Source organism: Malaclemys terrapin, chromosome 18 (genome assembly GCF_027887155.1).
Source record: "Malaclemys terrapin pileata isolate rMalTer1 chromosome 18, rMalTer1.hap1, whole genome shotgun sequence".
NCBI lineage: Eukaryota > Metazoa > Chordata > Testudines > Emydidae > Malaclemys > Malaclemys terrapin.
In genome coordinates this window covers 22,508,913-22,529,837 of record NC_071522.1, presented here as the reverse complement: position 1 = coordinate 22,529,837, position 20,925 = coordinate 22,508,913, and the positions used below count along the sequence as shown (strand labels likewise).

Below are 20,925 nucleotides of genomic sequence, written 5' to 3'. Positions count from 1 at the left end.
AAGGACACCACCCAAGTGCAGGTAGATCATGCTGAAGTCATGGATAGAAGAGCCAGCTGTCATCCTGCCATGAGTCCTTGCTAATTGCCTGCAGTGGGATGTGAATGAGAGAGGCCAGGATATGTGTTTGGGGTCTCACCAGTGCTTCCCAGAGACCCCACTTCCCATCCTGTGGCAAGTTTAGCCCCAGTTTCCCTAACTCTGACCCATGGCTCTCCCTTGCTTTCAGGATCTGCCTAGGGTCTTCCCAGACCTCCTGGACGCCATGCTGGGGAACCTGCTGGCAGAGTCCCCAGACACCGACAGGTTCCAGTACATCTTGGAGGTGAGCCCGATGAGAGGGATGGGGGCAATTTTACCTTCACTCTTAGATCCATTTTCCAGTCAGTCCTCCTAGCCGGGCCCCCAGTGGGCATCCTTGGTCAGGGCAGTCAGTGCAATGCCTCCTTTCCCCACAGCACATTAACTACTGGATCGTGTCCAGGGTGCCGCGAGAGAGAGCCAGGGCTGTTAAGATCAGCACGGCCCTGCTCAGATCCACCATCACCCTCCCTGAGTTTGACGTAAGTGACCTCTGACCCCAGCTTCCTGACTCCAGGGGTAGGTGGGCTGGCTCCGACGGGCTGTAGGATCTGCTGCTGCAGGGGCTGTGGGTTAGGAGTGTTCCTCTTGGGGAGGCAGAGTCAGAGCAGAGAGTGAGCCTGGCTTGAGTCAAGTTCTTCTTGTCTAAGTTAAGTGGTGACTCTGGGCTTTTAAGGGGACTGTGCTCCAGGTTCATGCCTCCCTGTCATCCTGGAGCAGCTGGGGAAGCAAGTCCTCATGGAGGGCCCTGCCCACAGCCCTGTGCTCCAGGCTTCCTTGGGGGCAGAGGAAATTAAGGGTCTGGCTCTAGCATCTCCTGCAGAGGGGCTGAGGGGAAGGAGAGTCCTGGCCCGGGGGGGACTGGGAGCTGACAGGAAAATGCTGATGGAGTCCCCTCTCTCTCTCCCGTCCATTAGAACTCAGCGGAATTCCCCAGGATGGGTCACCACATGGCACAGCTGGCTCTGTCCGTCAGTGACCCAGCCAAGGACATCAGCCGGCAGGCCAGGGAGGGGGTTTACCGGCTCTACCAGCTGCTGCTGCACCAGAGGGGTAAGGAACCCAGCTGGGAAATGGCACCCGCTAGAAGAGTGAGACTGGGACCCCAGCCAATTTCTCTCAGACTGACCCCGGCTGGAGGATGAGTCTCTCTATCTCTTTCTGTGTTCCACACCACGCCCTGCAATTCTGTTGGGCCGGGCACGCAGCGAGGACTCTGCCCACTGTGCAGCCACCAATGGGATTGGAAGGACACAAGCCCTGCAACCAGAAGGACAAATGTGTGTGTGTGTGTCTCTCTCCCTGTCACCTACTCCCTCTTGGGGGAAACCCATCAGCTGATGGGGGACAAGGTGAGCAGCTGCATTAGACTCAGGAGATTGGGGCGGGGCCCAGGTCTCATTCCCATCCTGTGGCCATTCGCTGGCCTGGCACAAGGAGCCTGGTGGGGAATGAAAGGGAGAGCAGGTGCTCCTGGGAAGGGAGATGAATTCGCCTACATGAGCAGGAGCGAGCCAGCTTGTCCCCGGAGCAGCTCCACCCAGCTCTTTAGCCAGGCTAATTAATGACAAGCTTTGCCTCATCCCAGACTTATGTTCTCAGGACATGGTGCTATCGCTCTTCGGAAGGGCAGGAGAGTCCCCCAAGTGCCCTCTGCGAGACTCTCCTGTCCCACAGGGCCGCACCCAATTCCTAGTGGTCTGGTGTCTGTGTCACCCGAGCCACCACCCAGAGTTGCTCCCATCACTGGCAGCCTGAGAGGCCAAGGACTGACGGGTGATGGCGTCTGACCAGGCAGGGCTGAGGCACATGGGCAGGGGACGCTTGTCCTGCTGCTGGCAAGGCTGGACCCGTTCTGGAGAGAACAGGAGGATTCAGTCAGCAGTAGGGTTACCATGTCTAATAAATAAAAAAAGAGGACCCTCCACGGGCCCTGGCCCCGCCCATTTCCCCACCCTTAGCCCTGCCTCAACTCCGCTCCTTCCCCGCCCTAATTCCGCCCCCTCCTCCCTCCCACTCCCAGCCATGGGGAAAGGGCTGCCCCAGCGCTACCGGCTTCACGGTTTGCCGGGGAGCCCCCAGACCCTGCGCCCCCGGCCGGCGCTTCCCCAGCGCAGCTGGAACCTTAAAGTCTGAGAGGGGAGGAGCGGAGCAGCTCAGCTGGAGCCCGGGAAGGGAAGTGCCTGGCCCGTGGCTCAGGGTCCGGAGGCAGGGGGGGCTGCCCGAAGCCAGTAGCGCTGGCTCGGGCAGCTCGGCTCTTAAAGTCTGAGAGGGGAGGAGCGGAGCAGAGCAGCCGCGGGAGGGGAAGTGCCCGGCCGGCATTTTCCCGGACATGTTTGGCTTTTCGGCAATTCCCCCCGGACGGGGGTTTGATTGCCGAAAAGCAGGACATGTCCGGGAAAAAAACGGACGTATGGTAACCCTAGTCAGCAGGGGCTGCCGATCCGTCCCATTCACCAGGGCTGCCATCCTGCGGCTTCCGCATTAGTGGCTGGGGAAAGGGAAATGGGATGGGGGTGACTTGGGGAAAGGTCTCAACCTCCCCACATCCCACTTCACTGCTGCCAGAATCCCTCCTGACCCCCCCCCCCCGCTACAGTCCCCTCCCTACCCAACCTGGGTGGGGCTGGAGGAGAGGGGTCTGAGAACTTGAGCTGTGGATTGGAGGTGGAACAGCTGTCAGGGGCACTGAGGGGGAAGTGGCAGGAGCTCCCCGTACAAGGAGGGGGGTTGCCACTGGAGGTCACTAGGAAGGACAACAAGACTCCATCCTGGGGGTCAGGAGGGGGAATCCATCCCTCAGAGGTGGGCAGGGGCTGGGTGGAAATGCTGCTGGTTCCAGGGGCCGTTAATCCCCCCTGATTCCTCGGAGGCGTCTGAGTCTCAGACAGGTTCTCGTTCCCTTGCAGCAGGAGGACGTCACGGCCAATGTGATGCGCCAGCTCCGTATCATGCGGCACTTGCGCCAGGTGCCCGAGGCGCTGCAGGGCCTGTGCCTCTGAGGCCACCGGCAACTCCTGCTCTCTGCTGCAGGTACTGCTCTGGCTCTCTGTAAATGGGGAGCTAGTGGAAGGGGAAATGGAGCCCCCTGGCACTCACAGAAACCCTCTCCCCTCTCTGTGGAGCAGGATCCTTTCCTCTGCCCCCAAATTCCTTCATCTGGGACAGGAGCTCTTTCCCTCACACCCATTCCCCTCCCCCCTTTCCTTGATCTACCCCCATCCCATTCCCCCTGCGCCCAGGCAGAGCTCTGCCTGCCCCATATGGTGCAGAAAGGCCTGTGATATGCAGGGGGTCAGATTAGATGCTCTAACTGTCTCTTCTGCCCATAAAGTCTACTTATTTCTGAGAAACCGAGTGTAGCATTGGGAGCAGCCTCTGCTGTTTTACTGTCTAGCCGGCTTGCTTCCTAGAATGAACACTCATTGAGCGGGGTGATCCACAGGGAGTAGCTCAAACCTCCAAAGGGTCTGGCCTGCGGCAGGACATTAGCACTGCAGGGGTGGGGTGGGTGTGGCAGTGACATCACAAAGGCCTTTTGCAGGACCTCAGCCTATTGGCCAAAGGTGCTGGGGAGGTGGTGACCTCACAGAGAGATGCTGACATCAGCCAGGCAGGACAGGGGCGCAGGGCCAGGGAAACCTCAGAGTCCCCTGTAGCTTTCCTTCAGCAAGTCTCCTTCTCGAGGTCTCTCTTTGAGGACTGAGAGAGTATTAGAGGTCACGTACGTGAGTGCCAGAAGGAACCTCTTTTGAGTTTTCTCCTTTCTTTTTCCTGATTTCACTAGAAAACAGATGTCCCTGTTTAGAAGGTAGGAGCCTCCGAGAGGTTTGGAACCTGTTCAGTCTGATCCATCTGTTCCACAAGTTCTTCAGTCCAATCCACTTCCCTAACTAATTTCCTTAATTTTTTAAAGTTAGCCCTTTTGAAAAAAAAACCCTAGTCACAGATCTATTTTTGTTTACCCTTCCATTTAGTTTAAACTGAATTAGCTCATGATCGCTCAAACGAAGGCTGTCCCCTACAACCATTTCTTCTAAGAGATCCTCACTACTCACCAAAACCAAATCGAAAATGGCATCCCCTCTTGTTGGTTCAGCAACTACTTGGTGAAGGAATCCATCAGCTATCACATCTAGGAAAATCTGAGCCCTATTATATTACTAGCACTTGTCCTCCAGTCTATATCTGGGAAGTTAAAGTCTCCCATGATCACACAATTCCCATTAGTATTTACTTCATTAAAAACATTGAAGAGGTCTCTATCCCTATCCAAATCAGACTCCTGTTCTAACAGACAGCAACCCCCCCCCCCCCCCCCCCCCCAGAGATAGAGCCCAGGAATCGAGATGGTGGGGAAATTTCACTGAAACCGTTTCTGACCGAAAATCCTATTCAAACTAAACCAGTTTGTTTCTTGAAATCATAACAAGTGGCAATGAAAATTCTTTGTCACAATGTGTTAAATTGTCTCGTGGCACTCAAAGAGGAGACACTTAGATCTCAAAAATTAGATAAGATGCTTCAGTCTGAGCTAAGTAGTTGCTGCTCTTAACAATTGCAAAATAATACAATACAAATAAAATAAACTATTTCAGCCATTCTATTATGTCCTAATCTGATCTGAGTAAACATGATAGACACCTCATCTTATGCACTGCTCCTAGTGACACTCTCCAATAGACCCAGCAGTCCTTATTTCCAGGCCCCTTCACTAACCACTGCTGCACACTCCCTCCCACAGCTGGCAATTACAACCAGACCCTCATGTCTGGTCCCCCTGCTTTGAGAGGGAGTGTGCTCCGCTGGAGTGATTGGAGCAGGGAACTGGGAGTCAGGACTCCTGGGTTCCATTGCTGGTTTCCTATTGACCTGTGGGACTTGGGGTAAGTTGCTGCCCCCTCTAGGCTCTGTCCCCAGCAGTCAAATGGGGATTTCATACTTTCCCACTATTGGAAAGTGCTGGGAGAATCCCCCAGCAAAAGCTGCTCTGACAGTGCTAAGCAGCATCTGTTTGCTTGTGAGAATGTCCTATGGGACTGTGTCAAAAGCCTTATTAACACCAAGATAGATCACATCTACTGTTTACTCACCTCCACTAGGCCCCTAACCCTGCCAAAGAAGGAGCTAGGATTGGTCTGGAATGATTTGTTCTTGACAAGTCCATGCTCACTAGTCCTAAGAACCAAATTGTCCTGCAGGTGCTGACAAACTGATTGTTTAATAAACAGAGACTGCTCCCAATGCTGCACTCGATTTCTCAGAAATGAGTAGACTTTATGGGCAGCAGAGACCGTTAGAGCATCTAATCTGACCCCCTGCATATCACAGGCCTCCTGTCTACCACAATAGCTACTTTTGGGGCAAACACATTCCAGAAAGGCATCTAGTCTTTATTAAATGACATCAAGAGATGGAGAATCCACCACTTTCCATGGTAGCTTCTTCCTGTGATCAATCATCCTCGCTGTTGAATATTTGTGCCTTATTTGTCATAGGAATTTGTCTCTTTTCCCCTTCCAGCCATTGGGTCTTGTTCTGCCTTTCTCTGCTCGATTAAAGAGCCCTTTAATACCCAATATTTTCTCTCTGCCTTTCCAGTCTCTTCTTTCTAGGAGTCCCCAGGGCTAAGGTAAAACCCCTGCTGCCCCTCCCCATTCTGCTCACCTCCAAGATGTGCTGGAGTTTTTCTGTGCCGGGGGGTGCTGTCAGCAGGATCGAGAGCTCGTCATCCATGTTCTCTGGGCAGGCCTTGCTCAGAGCCTGCCAGCGGAGGGAGACCAGGGGTCAGGATTATGGAACCTGGGGTGACACCTGCCAGGATGACAGCAGGCTCTGTAGTCCTTGCCCAGAGCAGCTCTCTGCAGAGGGCCTGGTGCACAGCAGTGTAGGGAACAGCCAAGCTGCTAGGGATGGGAGCTGGGCTTCCGGGCAGAGTCCAGCACCCAAAGCCCAGCATCTGCAAGGAAGGGATACCCCACAGAGGGGCAACATCATCTCCCACACACAGGGAGTCTCCCCCTGACACTTGATTCATCCTATGGCCTGTTCCCATCTCTGCCCACCACACTCCCAACTCAGCAGCTCCAGCTACCGAAGGGAGCACGAACCAGAGGCCTTCCTGCTCCTGGGACAGAGGAGTAGGTTGATGATCTACCTGGATGTGAGCGTTGGCCTTCCCCATGCCCAGGGTCTAGACTCCATTCAGGGCAGCGCACAGGAACTGCGATTCCTATTCTGGATCTAGTGGCAGCTTAAGTTTGCTGGCAGGAGACTGTACATGAGACCTTGCAGTTGCGGGGGTGACACAGGCACTAACATGTGCATGGGAGTTTGAGCAACAGGGCAGAGGCCTGTGTGGGGCAAGGAGGGCAGGGATTTGGGAAGCAAGAGCAGAGGATCAAACCCTTTCTTAATGTGGGTCGGGATGATCCCCATTTCAAAGACAGAGGAAGTGAGGCACCAGGTGGGAGAGTGACCTGGCCAGGATCACGTTACCGCTCAGTGGCAGGACTGCAGACAACCCGTTCCCTGATCTCCTCACTGGACGCTGCTGCCCCTCCTGTATGACCCCTCCAGCCATCCTCGCCCACAGGCCATCCCCACCACTCTCCAATACCAGGCTCTTTCCACAATGGAAGCAGGCTTGTAACAGAGTTCACTCACCGATAGGTGCCCCTTCCTTCAAGGCCTGGGGTCACAGATTTCTTGGGCTAGCACGCCCGCCAGCAGGTTTTGGGCTGGGAACTCAGCCCTTCGGCCAGGCGACCATCTTTTAGTCCACTCCTTCCTGGGTCGCGCTCATCCCAAACGAAAAGTCAAAAACTGTCTTTAACTGAAACAAGATCCTCTGTCCCTTGCGGGCTTTTCCTCAGCCTGACTTTGGCTCGGCCTGCCCTTGCTGGCCTTGGTAGCCCTTTCTATGGCCCTGTACATCCCCTTCCTTAGAGACCGTGGGAGAACCAGTCCTACCCTGGATTCTAGGTTCTGCCCCAAGGCCCTGTACCCAACAGCTAGGCCTGCTCCTGTACCTTTGTTGCGGTTTCCCCTGGTTTCCCCTCAGCTGGAGCTCACTCTGTAATCCATTTGGCCTAGCTCCAGGTTTTATAGCCCACAGGCCAAGCCCCCAGTTATATACCCTCCTCCTTAGAACCTGGCCCACGCGGGGGCAAGTTCTATTCTTCTCCAAGCTTCATCCCTCCTCATCTCATCGCTGTCACCGGCTGCGCGCTTGTACAGCCTGTGCGCAGTGTCTGGAGCTCCACTGCCAGCTCGCTCGGGGCAAACCTTCTCTTCTGCAGTATCCCGACGCTCTTCCTGCAGCCACTCAGTCTCATGAACAGCTGCTTGCAGAGCCTCTTCTGAAGCCTTTAGCGTCTTCTGTTGCCTTTTTGCTACTGCCGCTGCATCTGCCAAAACCTTTTCGGTCAGGGTCTGAGAACCCACCATGGACTGCTCCACCCTTGTGTTTGTCCCTCCTCCAGTCTGCTTCATCTCTGGGCCAATCATTTCGTCCTTCATCTCCCTGCGGCACCCGACAGGGTGTGTTGGTGGAGGGTCTGCAAGGTCTATGGCCACCCCAGCCACCTCCACCTTGCCTGCCTCATGGGGGTTTGTGTCAGAGGACACCTTCTCCTTTCTTTCTAACTTCTTAGAGCCCTGGCCCCTCGTTCAGCTACTCAGCAATTTCCTAAGCAGGCCGTGTCTGTTGATATGGCCTGCTTCTCTGCCCCCAAAACAAAGAACTCTTGCTCCCATCTTGGCATTAGGCCACGCTTGTACACTTTCTCATGCCCTTCTCCCTGGGCTAACCTTCTCAGCACAGCCCAGGCATGCTCTCCTTCTCTGCTCTTTTTGTCCATGGGCATAGCAGAGCCTGGGTTGATTTCCCTTTGCAGGATCTCTCACAGGTATTGCTGCTGCTGGGTCTGTAGCTCCACCTGCACTTCCTTCTGCGTCTGTTGGTTTTCTAGGAGCTGCTGGAGAAACCCCTAGATCTGCTTTGGCTGCTTAGCCAGTCCCTGGAACTGAAGTGGGAAATCCAGCGACCAGCTTGGTCCCTTGATACACCTGCTTGGGGGAGGGATAGCTCAGTGGTTTGAGCATTGGCCTGCTAAACCCGGGGTTGTGAGCTCAATCCTTGAGGGGGCCATTTAGGGATCAGGGCAAAAAACTGTCTGGGGATTGGTCCTGCTTTGAGCAGGGGGTTGGACTAGATGACCTCTGGAGGTCCCTTCCAACCCTGAGATTCTATGATTCCTTCAGCAACCAAGACTTCCCTCACGGATCACAGGGGGAACTCAATCCTGCCGACTATGCCAATCATAAATGAATCTACTCATCGTTAGGTGCCCCCCCAGCGGCCAGGCATGGCATCACAGCCTTCTCGCTGGGCTAGCGTCCCACATCCATGGTCGCTCCAACACCACGGCAGTTTCTCTGCCTGGTAACTCCGGCCAGGTCACCACCTTTAGTCCACCCTTCTGGGGCCCAGCTTGCCTCACACTAAAAGTCCAAAGAGGTCTTTCCACAGACAGAAGTCCTTCTGCCATCGCTGGGGCACTTGCTCAGCCTGTAGCCCCCTTGCTGAGCTTGGGAACCCTCTCCAGGTGCGTGTACGCCACCTCCTCTGGGGCCGGTAGGGGAACCCAGTCCCACCCTGACATTGATAGCAGCTCAGGGCCCTGGACCCAACAGCTAGGTCTGCACCTTTCTCTTTGCTGCACTTTTCCAACCTCTCTTCTCAAGTTCCCCTCCAGGCTTTCCTTGCTGCTCTGAACTTCCTACCTCGTTCTCAATCCTGTTGCTACCCCAGCTGGGCTGTATCACCACCGAAGTCTGGCTCTTTAGGGGGGCGGATATGGTGCCTCTCAGTTCCGGCTCATTCTGTAATCAGCTTGGCTAAGCCCCAGGCTGTGCAGCCCAGGGGAAAGCTCCCTGTTACAGGCCTGCTCTGCCCACTCCTCCTGTTACTGGGCTGGGGTCCTTGCTCCCCGTTTCACACCTGGATTCCAGAGGGGCTGAGTACGCACAGGCTCCTCTGCCTGGAACTGGAGTTTGCTCGTTCTGGTGACTCTGATATTCAGGCCCTTCATCATCAGAGGCTGACAGGTGTGGTGAGGGAGCTGGAGAAACCCCACTGCTGAGCGGAAGGGGGTCAAAGAGTTGGGATTCTGGGAGCTGATGGCTTCGTTTGCCCTGCTGCGAGAAGTGGGGCTGGAGACCGGAGATGCCATGTGAACGAGACTACCTGATGCTCTCTTTATGCCCGAGGGGCCGGAGCCTCCTACTGGAAACGCTCTCAGGAGTCCAGGTTCGAGGACGTCTCTGGGGAGCCTCTTCTTAGGAACAAAACCAGGGTGGCACGATGATGGAGGCGTCGCTCTCCCAGAGCTGGGAGCCAGGGACAGGGGAAGCTCTCAGCCAGGCTGTGCATCGAGGATCCCATTTCTCCCCCAAGAGACCCACACGCCCCAAGGAGTAAGTGGCTCTTACCTCCATGAGAGAGCAGGGTCTCCCATCTAAGCCTCTCTGACACCCAGCATTGCTTGCTTGGATGGGACGAGGTGACCTGTCCCCACTGCTCCCTGACGGGGCTCAGCGGCAGGCTGTGCCCGTCTGGGAGGCTGTGCCAGATCCCAGGGCCTGGAAGACAGCTGGGAATGAGGCTCCGATTCATTTCACACCCAGAGACCCCATAGAAGGGCCAAGGGGAGAATAAAGGGCAGGAGGTGAAGCTAGCCCTGAGCCTCTGTCCCACCCCCACCTCCTCAAAAGTGGAGCTTTCCGAGCTTCAGTGGGGCTAGGGGTGGGGCCCTGACAAAATGGCCTTTCTGCACCATATGGGGCAGGCAGAGCTCTGCCTGGGCGCAGGGGGAATGGGATGGGGGTAGATCAAGGAAAGGGGGGAGGGGAATGGGTGTGAGGGAAAGAGCTCCTATCCCAGATGAAGGAATTTGGGGGCAGAGGAAAGGACCCTGCTCCACAGAGAAGGGAGAGGGTTTCTGTGAGTGCCAGGGGGCTCCATTTCCCCTTCCACTAGCTCCCCATTTACAGAGAGCCAGAGCAGTACCTGCAGCAGAGAGCGGGAGTTGCTGGTGGCCTCAGAGGCACAGGCCCTGCAGCGCCTCGGGCACCTGGCGCAAGTGCCGCATGATACGGAGCTGGCGCATCACATTGGCCGTGACGTCCTCCTGCTGCAAGGGAACGAGAACCTGTCTGAGACTCAGACGCCTCCGAGGAATCAGGGGGGATTAACGGCCCCTGGAACCAGCAGCATTTCCACCCAGCTCCTGCCCACCTCTGAGGGATGGATTCCCCGTCCTGACCCCGAGGATGGAGTCTTGTTGTCCTTCCTAGTGACCTCCAGTGGCAACCCCCCTCCTTGTACGGGGAGCTCCTGCCACGTCCCCCTCAGTGCCCCTGACAGCTGTTCCACCTCCAATCCACAGCTCAAGTTCTCCGACCCCTCTCCTCCAGCCCCACCCAGGTTGGGTAGGGAGGGGACTGTAGCGGGGGGGCAGGAGGGATTCTGGCAGCAGTGAAGTGGGATGTGGGGAGCTTGAGACCTTTCCCCAAGTCACCCCAGCCACGAATGCTGAAGCCGCAGGATGGCAGCCCTGGTGAATGGGACGGATCGGCAGCCCCTGCTGACTGAATCCTCCTGTTCTCTCCAGCAGGGCCGGCTTTAGGAAGGGCGGGGCCCAATTCGAACATTTTTGGTGGGGCCCCAGCAGGGATGACTAACAAAAAAAATAATGTAAAAAAAAAGCCTTTCATTTCTTCCATGTATTATTTACTTTCCATAACTATATAAATAATAAAATTATATATTATGTACATTGCATCATATATGCTGTTGATCGGTTATTAATGAGCTCCGTTTCACGTGTGTGGGTCCCCGCCACTCCCTGGAGGTGTGCTAGGGTGACCAGATGTCCTGATTTTATAGGGAGGTGCGGCAGGGGTTGCCTGGAGACAGGGCAGGGGGTGCGGCAGAGGCTGGCTGTGGGCAGGGGGTGCAGGGATGGCTGCAGGCAGGGAGCGGGGTGGGGCTGGTGTGGGCAGAACAGGGGGGGTGGGGCTGGAGGTAGGTCAGGGGTGCAGCAGGGACTGGCTGCGGACAGGGGGTGCAGGGCTGGCTGGAGACGGGGCTGGCTGCGGACAGGGCAGGGGGTGCGGGGCTGGTGCGGGGACAGGGTGCAGCAGAGGCAGCTGGAGCCCCGGCCCTTTAAATAGCCCCCGAGCCCCCCGCTATCCCAGGGCTCTGGGGGCTATTTAAAGGGCTCAGGGCTCCCCTGCTTCTACCGCCCCGGCCCTTTAAATAGCCGTGGGAGCCCTGGGGAAGCAGCGGGGCTCCAGTGGCTATTTAAAAGGCCGGGACGGTAGAGGCAGCGGGAGCCCCGGACTTTTTAAATAGCCCCCAGAGTCCCGCAGCCCTACCCCAGGGCTCCCAGCTGTGGGGGTCTGGTGGCAATTTAAAGGGCCTGGGGCTCCAGCCCCTGCTGGGAACCCTAGGTCCTTTAAATTGCCCCCTGGGGAAGCCGGGCCACCCTGGTACAGCGCACCGGCTCTTGCCAGTACACCGTACCGGGGCTTGGGCCCGGGGCCCGATTCAGGGGAATTGGTTGAATTGGCCTAAAGCAGGCCCTGGTGGGGGGATGGCCACAGAGCCGCAGGGAGGGGAACCCTGAGGTGTGGGGGCTGGGTGGGTACTGGGAGTTCCTCCTGAAGGGACGGGGGTTGGCCAAGGTCACTCAGCCCCGGGGTGTGGGAGGGGGACTGGCTGAGGGCACTCAGAGCCCCAGGAGTGGGGGGGGGCTGAGGGGAGGGACTGGCCAGGGGCACTAAGAGCCCTGGGGGGGGGGCTGTCCTGTCCGGGGGGGGCACTCAGAGCCCCAGGAGGTGGGTGGGGGAGGGGCACACAGGATTTCAGGAATTCCCTGGCAGTGAAGAGCTGCTGGCGGCAGGGAGGAGCCAGCCGTGACAATCCCCACTTGGGATCCCTAGCTGGACTAGTGGCTATGGGGGCCCGTGGCCAAGCTGCAGCGGAAGGTGACCTGAAGGAAATGCCTCGGCCTCGGCCTCCGGCTAGGAAGGGCCTGGGCCAGACAATGACCCACCGCGCAGTGTCCCAGCTCCCTGCCCCACACCTGCGGGGCACGGCCCCTCCTCTGTAGGGAGGTTGACATGTACCTTAGTGCTGCTTCCTCCATCCCCAAAGGCCTCTCCCAGCCAGTCTCTGGCAACCCCTGCCATTCAGTACGCACATTACCCTGCTGTGACATACCGGGGGGGGGAACCCCTCGGGGATGGGGGGACTGTCACACAGCTGGGCAATTTAACCTGGCTGGGCAGGGGTGACTGTCTCCCTGGAGCTGGGGTCTCAGCCCAGGTGTCTCTCTGCCCTTCCCCCTAGTCGCCCCCAGGCGAGGTGGGAGCGCCCCACGTTGCGTTCCAGCCCCACATTCACACCCACAAGTGCTGGTGGGTTCCAATCCCAGCTGAACACGCCCACCCGGCCCTAGTGCGGAGCAGAAGGGCCCAGCGCTGCCCCACAGACCCTCTGGCTCTCCGAGCCCGCTCTTACCCATCACCACAGCACGTCTGGCCCAGGCTGAACGCTGCTGCTCTGTGCAGAGAGGCTGGCACTTCTCGCTCCTGCCGTACGAGGGGCAGGTGCTGCTACCGACTGCTCCCCCTAACCCCCGCCCTGCTGCGCTCTGGGGATGCTGCCCTGCTGTGGAGCTCTCAGGTGTCTTGAACTGGAATTTGTTTGGAGAGAAACTGCTAAGGAGCCTTATCAGCCCCGAGCAGAGAGTACCTGGGAGCCTGCCTGGGTCGGGCAGGTCTGGTACAGCCTCCCCCCAGATAAGGCTCTTCCCTGGACCTGCCACCCATTGGAATCTGGAACGATTCCCTCCGAGGTAACACCCGGGGCAGCCAGGGCAGGGCAGGGTACGGCCTGCTCCCCTGGAGCGTTAGGGCTTTCAGGAGTCAGAGGTGTCAGCGGAGCAGGTTGTGGTTGTACGTTAAAGCAGCGAAGAAAGTTGGGGGGGCAGAGGAATTGGGTTCTGTGGCCCCCCCATACCTGGGGCCTATTTGAAAGGCAGCTGTCACACTGTCCCCTTTATCGGGAGTGCCCACTACACCCATCTCATGTAGTCCTCGGCACGAGAAGGGGGAGCATGTTCCCAGCTGAACGGCGTTTGTCCAGGACTCACCGACCCCTATTCCAGGATGGGGGAGTGACCTGAGAGAGAGGTCACCATGTAGCCTGCAATTATCAGTGGCTTCTGGATTCCTCTGGGAAAGGGTTAACCAGGGGCTTAGTTTAGTCCACACTTGGCTTTCTCGGCAGTGCTGGACTCTGGTGGCAGGGAGGGGTCCAGCTCTCACCCTTTCACCTGGCAGGGAAAGTGACCTAAAGATTAGGATATTCTCACAGGCTGTCGTAGTTACTGGGACCTTGGCAGGGAGGATTGGTGACTTGTGGGGCATTGGATACCTCCCCTCCTCCTAGAGCTGTGCAGTAACCAGAACATTGCCCCTGCGAGGAGAGGGTTTCGGGGACCCTGGGATCTTGGGAGCCAGGGCTTCTCTCGGCAGCCTGGAAGCCCAGGCCCCCCATCAGCCTGTCAAGCAGGTGGGCAGGCGGGCGAGCTGGCAGGGAGCCAAGCAGCTTTCCGTGCGAAACCTGCCTGCTTTCTGTCGGAAGGTTTGTCCAAATCGACGTGTTCCCATGAAACGTTTGGATTTTGACAAGCTGGCAATTTCTGATGGAAAAACAGTTCCACTGGCAAATTCTGACCAGCGCCTCTCCTGACCGCATAGCTCCCTGCATCTCTGCTGAGCGTGGAATCAGAATGGACTTGACACAGGTGTTTGTGCCCTGGGATGCCATCTCAGCCCAGCTCCCCCAGTGCTCCGGCGCTCACATTCTCCTAGTGGTGACGTCTGACCCTGGGGAGATGAAAGGCCTCTGCAGGTTGTTTCCTGCAGTGTGAGCTTTGGCTGCAGGCTTCTGTCCCCAGCCATGGCACGAAGGAATCTGTCTAGCCAGGCTGGGCATCCTCCCTCATCTGTGGTCAGAGCTCACACGGGCCCTTCCAGTGACAAGGTGGCAGCATCTGGCCCTGGGAAAACAGACATCTGCTGTGTGCTCACCCCAGAGATTTCTTTCTTTCTGCAAACTGAAGAGGCCTCTCTCCTGTAGCCTCAGCAGAGGCTGCGAGGAGGCCAGCAGGCCCTGTGCCCCCCCGCAGACTGGGGGAGGCCCTGACCAGTAGCTCTAAAGGCCAGAAGACCCCACAGGACAGGTGGGGAACGGGACTGTGACGTTACGTTGCTGTTCCATGGTTCCTTTCTCCTCAGCTGAAGAAGAAACTGAGCCCTGAAGCAAAGCACCAGACTGGCTTGTCCGTGCGGCTGACCCAGTATTCACCAGAGGGGGGAGAAGGAACAGTGAGGCTGGTGGGTTCCTTCTTCTAAAAAGAAAACAAATCAGAGCATGTTTTTACATCCGGCTTTTGACTCCCCGGCCAACGGGTGTGATCGTCCCAGGTAGAAAAGTCAGCCTGTAATGCCCGGCTCCTGCTGGCTGCTCCGATGGAGACTCCACTTCCCCTCTCCTCCCCGTAAGGCAGGGGAACTGCCAGCCACTGCCTGGTACTGTCTGCACCCAGCAGCAACACTCCTCTGCCTCCCGCCGCCCTCTCCTCTGCTGAGGTCCCCCGTGCCCTGCCCTGGCACCCTCTCTGCTATGGGGTCAGACACGCGGGGAGAGCAGGGCAGGTCTGTGCCCTCAGCCCCGGGGCTCTCGCACAGAGCTCTGCCCGCAGGCCCAGCCCTGAACATCACGGCGTCAGAGGAGCTTCTCCGACTACCACGTCAGCTCCTCCTGTTGGTGCCCAAAGCCCGGGACCCGCACTCAGCCCCTGAAAGCAGGGCCGGCTCCAGGCACCAGCCGACCAAGCACGTGCTTGGGGCGGCACCTGGTAAGGGGCGGCCAATCTTGGGTTGGTGGGGATTTTTTTTGGGGGGGGGGAGTTTGGTCGCTGGGGGTGGGGTGGGTTGTTTTTGTTTCGTCGGCTGGGCGTGTAGGGGGCACTGGGGGGTGGGATTCGGCAGCAGTGCTCCGTGGGGGGGGGCGGCACGGCGGGGCGCTCCGCGGGGGCGGGGGCGCTGTTTGGCAGCACGGCTCGGCGGTGGGGTGTTTGGCGGCGCGGCGCTCGGCAGGAGATATGTGTGGCGGTGGGAGGGTTCAGCAGCACGGCACGGCGCTCCGCGGGGGGGGTGTTCGGTGGCGCTCAGTGGGGGGGTTCGACAGCCCGGCATTTGGCGGCGCTCCGCAGAGGGGGGTGTTCGGCTATGCGGCGCTCCGCGGAGGTGGGGTGGCGTCGCGGTGCTGAGGGCGTGTGTTATGGCGGCACTATGGAGGGCGGCACTCTTTTTTTTGGCTTCGGGCGGCAAAAAAATTAGAGCCAGCCCTGCCTGAGAGTTGGGAACGTTGCAGCACGGCCCAGCCCCGGCTGCTGGGAGAGGAAGGCCACCCCACCTCCCTGGCCGGGAGAGCTGCCATGATCCCCCCATCTGCCAGCCCCAGTTGTTCCCTATGAATTTAAAGATGCGTTAGGCTCCTTGATTTCCTCGGCAGGAACAATGTTCTCATGAGTGTGTGCGCGCGTTCCCCTCCCTGACAAGCATGCAAAGCTGATCCGTCCACGACCGAGTTCTCAGAACAGTAATGTTCTTCTCTCTCTATTGAGCCCTGATGTATTAGAAGGTAAAACTCCTGTGAAAGGTGCGCTAGTAATGTTCAAAGCCAGCCGGCAATGCAGGTACTGCCACCAGGCTGCATGGTGATTCATCTCAGAGACATCTCATTAATTTAGCAAATACTGCCTGAAAGGAAGAGAGCGTCGGCCACCCAAACTGTTCACACAAATAAAATCCATATCAGACGCCGCTCACCTTTCCGAGGCGGCTTTGACTTCCCCTCCCCTCTCCTCTGAAATGTGCGTGGATATAGGTGAGTAAGCAAAGGTGCACTCACACACAAACACACAGTGACACATCTATAATCATACAGTGCATCACTCTGTTCCTAGGATCTCAACAAAGTTCACCTCCGCTCATTAAAGGTGACATGCTAAACAATTGGGTTTGAGCTCTTATTTTTTTCTTCTTTATGGTGGATAAAGAAAGCATGAAAAGGCTTTTTTTTTTTAATTGTTTCTTTCTTGTTTTTCACTTTAGACATACCCAGTCTTAGCTTCCCTGTTTCTGCTGGTGGGCTCCAGAGGTAGTTTTCTAATCCCTCAAACCAAAGGAGCATGACCACTGAATATTTAGCAAAGAGAGCTTTTCTCCCTACTGTGTGTTCGGCATTTGAGTGAAATGGGTGCCAACCAGAACAACCGACCTCCTCCCCATGCACCTGTTTCAAGCAGCCTGACCAAAACCCCCTTCCTTCCTCCCTTGATCACTCAGGTTTCATATCCTTGGTACTTGTGAGAAAGCTGTGCAAATCTGTGATCACACTGAGTGTGCTGTGCACGTCTTAGTATACTTCTCTGTCACCCTGTTTGGACTGTAAGTTCTCTGGGGCAGACTGTGGGTGATAGTTTTGCTTCTCTGGCACAGTAGGACGCTACAACAAGAGACAGGTTTCAGTGTGGTAGCCATGTTAGTCTGTATCAGCAAAAACAACGAGGAGTCCTTGTGGCACCTTAGAGATTAACAAATATATTTGGGCAGAAGCTTTCGTGGGCTAGAACCCACTTCATCAGATGACTTCATTAGACTGACCTCCCACTTGGTAAGACAACTCCCATCTTTTCATGTGCTGGGTATATACCTGTTAGTCTCTAAGGTGCCACTAAGGACCATCCCAAACCGCCCCACCATCCGCTCCAATGCAAGGCATTTCTTTACAGCACCTTCTCTGATATACACACACAGCAACGTGTGTGTGTGTATTATTAAAAAGCCCTCTTGATCGGGCACACTTCTCACCCTTGGGAGAGGACAAGGGAACAAATATGTGATGGGTGTTAGTCATGTAGCGTAATGCACCACTGGAAGGTGCTGTGATACTGTGGTGGTGAACGTGGTATAATGACCTGCACAGAACAGAATAGCACGGGAGTGACACTTGAGGTATGTCTGTACAGCCCCAGCAAAAGTAGGGCCCAGCTGATAATGGTCTTTCAGCACTACCACGAGAGAAACGTTAAATAATAATAAACCGACCTCGTCAACCCAGTAGTTCTGTCGTCACCCATAGAGCCAGCCACGAAAAAAGAAGGGTGGACAAGATCTGCATTTCTAATGTAAAAGCAAATCAAACCCCACAGGGCTTTAACAACAACTACCCTTTATTCATCAGAAAGAAGCCAAAAGGAACGTGCCCTGTATTTGGTTCCGAGCACAGGTCCCCGTTTGAAGGATGTGCTGACCTCAGGATAGCCATATAGGTTTGGTTGAGGGCACAGGCCTGGGCATCAGGACACCTGGGTTCTATTCCTGACCTGCTCTTTAGCTTTGGTCACTTCATTTCTCCGTGCCTCTGTTTCCCCACCCACTTTTTGTCTGTGTAGACTGTAGGCTCTCTGGGGTGGGGCCAATCTCTCATCATGTGTTTGGACAGCGCCTAGCACCAGGGGGCCCTGGTCTCGTTTGTGGCCCCTAAGCCCTACCGAAATGCATTACCTAGGGAGGTGGTGGAGTCTCCTTCCTTGGAGGTTTTTAAGTCCCAGCTTGACAAAGCCCTGGCTGGGATGATTTAGTTTGGAATTGGTCCTGCTTTGAGCAGGGGGTTGGACTAGATGACCTCCTGAGGTCCCTTCCAACCCCGATATTCTATGATTCTATGATTCTATGACTGTCCTCTGCGCACAAACCCTAGCCTCTCCCCTGCCCCCCACATCTCCCTGAGCCTCCCTCCTGCCTCCCTTAGCCTCCTTCCTGTCCCCATCCCCCTGTACCCCCCTCAGCCTCCCTCGGCTCCCCACACCCCGGCCCCCTTAACCTTCCCCCACATTCTTCTGCCCCCTGCCCCACATGCCCCTGCACCTCCCTCAGCCGCTCTTATATCCCACATGATCACCTCCAACCCCCTCAGCCTCCCCTCTGCCCCATCCCCATGCCCCCCTCAGCCTTCCCCCTGACTCCCACACTCCCTGGCCCCCTCAGCCTTCTTCCTGCCCTCCATACCTACTACCCCTGTCAGCGTTCCCCCTGCACACTCTGTCTCCCTCATGCCCATATCCCTCTGTCCCCCTCAGCCTGCCCCCTATCCCTGCCCCCACACCCCCCTGCAACCCGCTCAGCCTTCCCCCCACATCCCCTCACAGTCCCCATGCGCTGTCCAGGCCCTGAACCATGGCCTCAGCCAGTCTGCCTGTGGGCTCGGCTTCAGCCTCCTGGAGCCCAGCGGGAGGTGGCAGCCAGCGTCAGGAGGGCAGCCTGCCTGCCACATGCAGACAGAGCGTGGGGACGGGGCGGCCCTTGCGCAGCCCTCAGCCCCGCTGGCAGCAGTGGGAGATGGCGCCATTTTGATGAAGGGACAATTGGCGCCTTTGGCCACGTTTCCATGGGACAGGTGAGAAGCCCCCACAATCCCGAGTCACAATCAGAGCGCGAGGGTGGCTGCGCTGCTGCCCCTGTTGTGCATGGGGTCGGCCCAGCACGCCCAGCTGATGGGGGTGATCCTGTCACGGAGTGTGGGGGGACTCAGGGTCCTGCACCCCCGGCTTCCTGCGATTCACCATGACTCTCAGCCAGCCAGTAAAGCAGAAGGTTTATTTAGACGACAGGGACACAGTTCAAGACAGGTCCCGCAGGCACAGAAAACAGGACCCCCTCAGTTAGGTCCATCTTGGGGTCCTCGGGCACCCCAGCCCCCTTGGGAGTTCAGAGCCCTGTCTGCCTCCCAGCCATTCCACCAGCCAGCTCCTGAAACTCTCCCTTCTGCGACCCCTCCCACAGCCTTTGTTCAGTTTCCCGGGCAAAGGTGTCACCTGGCCTCTAACCCCTTCCTGGGTTCTCATGTTACATGCTCAGGTATTCTCCGGTCAGTCTCCCATCCCCCAATGCAGACTATCCCAGCCACACTCCCCTGTCAGCATTCAAAGACCACAGTAAGAGCAGTCCCAGTTCGTCACAGATGCGTAGCCAGAATCAGCCAGAATCCACTGGAAGCTGCTTTACCAGTTTGTTGGGGCAGCCAGACTTATGGAGCCGGCTGCAGCTGGCATTCGGGGTGTGCGGGCTGGGGGGAGGAGGCAGCATGAATTGCATGTGGGAGATTCATTCGTTGTTTGTGTGACAGCACAAACTCCCCCTTATCCCAAAACCTGGTCCCCAAATGAGCAGACTGGAGCACATCACACTAAGCAAACTGGTGCCACGTGCAACAAAATAAAGAGGTCCCATCTCGTGTCCTTTGTTGCACATTTCGATGGCGCGTGCCAGGTGCTGGCAGGTTGCAGGGTCGAGAAGCGTGCATGCGGGTGAACCGCCTGGGTGCTCTTTTCCAGAACTATACGGGCGTGGAGCTGTTCCCTCTAATGCACCAGTTCCTGCCCCCTGTATCCCAGCCAGAGAGCTGGGACACAGAGAGCAGCTGCCTTGACAGTCGCTGAATGAATCCAGTTTGATCCTCTTCCCTGTGGGACAGATGCAGCAGCAGCGCAGTCTCGCTCCAGCCCATCCCACTCAGGTATCTCCTCACCCGGCCGTGACCTGTCGGGACAATGGCGGGAGCGGGGGTTCAGTCTCTGTAACCTCACGTGCTAAGCAGGGGTTAGTGATACCAAATGGAACTGAAAGTCCGAGGGGGGTGGGGAGAGGGGTTCCCACCGGGTGTGTGGGTTTGGTGAAAGGCGCCTACAAAACGTTGGGTCTGCCCAGTGCTTAAAGACAGAGCTGACTGGACTCAGCTGGAAGTCCTGGTTTCTTCTCAGTGATCCCTAGAGCTGAAAACACTGTGAAGCCGGTTTGCCTGGGCACCATAGAGCCGGTGCTGTGGTGAAAGACAGTACAGCGGGGAGCAGCAGGGAGGTTCCCCCTAGCCAGGGAAGTCACTAAGAGCTGGACTCACTCCAGGCTGGAGGCCCCTCACAGCATGGCATCGCAGCTCCAGGCAGAGACAACAGCATGGAGCAGCAGCGGTGCAGAGCAGAGGCAGAGGCATCCCTGGCCCACCCCTTCTCTCCGTGGGGCAGGAGGCGAACACCCCCCCCCGAACCCCCCCTGAACTCTCAAACTCTGCTGAGCTGGGCCCGTAAACTGGGTAAGGGGACAGCAGAGGGAAAATGGGAGGGGTGTGCCAAAGGGACATTCGTCCATTGGACTCTCTCATCCCAAGCTGGAAAACTGAGGCAAGGGGCTGCTGCCCAATGGATTGTAGGGCGGGCGTTTCACTCACAGTTCACATACTGCTGAGTCACTCTTGTGGTGGTTTCCCCAGTTTATGCTGCGTTTCTTTCTCCTCTAAATAAAAGTTCTCGTGTGTTAGACTCAGATTCAGCGCTCGCGACGGGGGAACAGCTGCCTGTTAGGGGCGTGCTGGTCAGTTTCCCAGATTTCTGGGAGGGGCGCTCCAGCTGGTTCTGCTTTGCAATGCTAAGAGGAATCCCGAGATCCTGATTCTAGTCCTTGTCACTGCGAATACCACCTGGCACAAGCGTTACACCCCCATCGCGTTCTGCACAACCCCCGTTCCTGCCATCTCCTCTGGCTTGATCCTCTCCATTTAGTGCGTCCTTCGTCTGGAAGGTCGATGATACGGTAATGCCGCAGAGTCCCACTGAGAAATTAAATCCCTGGCTCACACCTGCC

General features: G+C 57.0%; 1 protein-coding gene and 1 long non-coding RNA gene across 2 annotated transcripts in view; both read right to left on the bottom strand.

Moving 5' to 3' along the window:
- Positions 1-20,925, bottom strand: part of LOC128825739 (fibrinogen-like protein 1-like protein) — a 61,235-nt gene that overhangs the window by 12,881 nt on the left and 27,429 nt on the right. The window lies entirely within an intron of this gene.
- On the bottom strand, positions 18,872-20,870 carry LOC128825741 (uncharacterized). Its single transcript, XR_008442712.1, has 2 exons — positions 20,513-20,870; positions 18,872-19,827 (listed from the first exon to the last, which is right to left on the bottom strand). It is a non-coding gene; the product is annotated as an uncharacterized LOC128825741 (long non-coding RNA).